The sequence below is a fragment of the Embiotoca jacksoni genome, unplaced genomic scaffold, assembly GCF_022577435.1.
Source record: "Embiotoca jacksoni isolate LCO1_2020_lvr unplaced genomic scaffold, fEmbJac1.0.p SCAF_15, whole genome shotgun sequence".
Lineage (NCBI taxonomy): Eukaryota > Metazoa > Chordata > Actinopteri > Embiotocidae > Embiotoca > Embiotoca jacksoni.
Genome location: NW_027185285.1, coordinates 14,053,776 through 14,055,863, shown reverse-complemented (window position 1 = coordinate 14,055,863; position 2,088 = coordinate 14,053,776). Strand labels below are relative to the sequence as shown.

The 2,088-nt window shown below is 36.5% G+C and overlaps 1 protein-coding gene across 1 annotated transcript in view; it reads right to left on the bottom strand.

The window, feature by feature from the left end:
- Positions 1-912: 912 nt before the first annotated feature.
- The window catches only part of nherf1b (NHERF family PDZ scaffold protein 1b), a 28,144-nt gene continuing 26,968 nt past the window's right edge, over positions 913-2,088 (bottom strand). The window contains exon 6 of the mRNA XM_069149753.1: positions 913-2,088. This exon is cut by the window's right edge and continues 245 nt beyond it. The gene's annotated coding sequence lies outside the window, so the exon portion shown is untranslated.

Sequence of the window (2,088 nt, the reverse complement as noted above, 5' to 3'; positions counted from 1 at the left end):
GATGTGTGACCTGCGACTTGTAGTTGTTAAAAGTCTAGCAGCTACATTCTGGGTAAACTGGAGACGAGACAGAGAGGTGGGGAACAGTGAGTTACTATAATCAAGACATGGGGAAATAAAAACATGAATGATTTTTTTTTTCTTCTAGGTCACAGCTTTGATTTCTGCAATGTCTCTTATTTGGAAGAAACAGCATTGAACCAGTTTGTTGGTGAAACACTTGAGGCTTGTTTGCACATTTTCTGTCAGGGGCATCAGGAGCCTTTCACAAGAAAGCGAATACATTTCTGAAATGTTGAACTGTTCCTTTAACACCGAGCACTCCTCCACTCAGGTTTTCTTTCATTATAATTACTGTACATTTTAGCATCAGAGTGAGTATGAGATGTGCTTTATTGGATGCATTAATTAAGATAATTACATTCTTTGTCTTTATTTGCACAATAAAGGTGGCAAATTCTTCCTTTACTCCAATAAGTGCTCATTATCTCCACCTTTGATGTCATCACATTTGAACATGATCCTCACAGTGATTATAATAATCACACACTGCTGTTGGATCTTTGCTGTGACTCTCATAATAAGTAATTACAACAACCACCATCATCATTATCATTGTTCCATTGTTCACTGAGACACCATTTACCTCCTTTCACCCCGATGTCCATCAATGCCCTGAAGTCCAGCTCAGCTAATTATCCCCCGGAGACAGACAGCAGAGTGTGACAGTGAGCTGTGATAATGATGGCAGGACTACAAGGAGAGTGGAGGAGCAGAAAGGTCAAGGCCATTAGTCAGAGACAGCTGCTGGAGACAGAGTGACATGTCGGAGGACAGCAGAGCAGCGGAGACACCACTCTACTGTTGTACAGTAAATAAATGTCAACACACAGGGAAACACCACAACAGCACTGGAGAATATCTGCATTTATTCTCTAATAACAGGATGATGTTGAGATGACGGAAAGATTACAGTGTAGAAATCGTGTATTGCTCGCACAAACTACAAACAATTCTTCATATAATTCAGATTTAAAAAGGCTTCTTTTCTCAATACTTGAAAAATGCATACAATCGAATGAAGCAGACATCCCTTCTGACGATTCAAAAATCACATAATCATTGTTTTTAAGACTATGTAAAAATCTCACAAATTTTCATTTCTGCTGGAGCAATAAAAATATTCATTGTGCTTAAATGTGAGCAGTAAAATAAAAGCTAATAAAGTTGGTAGCAGTTACTCATGATATACTGTGGTTCACATTTGATATGGAGAATGCTGTTGTAGCAACACAGGGTTAAGCATGAGCCCACTTTTGTTTTATTTCTGTCAAAAGCGTAAAAATATACATGATATATACTTATATACACACATTATATGGGAGCTCACTTTAAAATACAGTTTAAGTTTTTCCAGTTAGAAGCCATCATTTCCCAAAATAGGAGATTCATATTAAAAATCATTTTTTTTAAAGACAACAAAGATGTTTACTTTCGTTGGAATTATATATGTATATATATATTTTAAAAAAAAATGACAAATAGGGCTCTAACATGATATTTGTAAAAAAAAAGTTCATGAGATAAATCCAATGAAAAAGATGTGAAAGTGAATTTAACTCAGTCCTCTGTCAGACGTTTGATCCCTAAAAACGGATAACAAGCTGTCTCTAGTTTTAGAGACAAATGAACTGATTGTCACACTTTATTTCATGTAGTTGTTCTAACAGAGGACACTTCAGTGTTTTAAATGTTAGTATAAACTTTTACAAGGTGGTTAAGAAGACAGGGGGGTCCTTCATGTTTCCACAGGCACCAGACTCTGGCCAGCAGGGACTGTCAGGGTCCACACACACACACACACACACACACACACACACACACACACAAACAAACACAACCACATTTTTAACATGGTCCAGTTCTCTTTCATTGGCATACACATGTTTTCTGTTAGTAGCACATGAGACATGTACAGTATAATATCTGGGTTATAATAACATAACAGGAGTAATAATAATAATTCTATATTTTACACAACAGCTCAAGCTTTTTCTGGTGCCATTAGTTGAACTGCTCTTTTATATT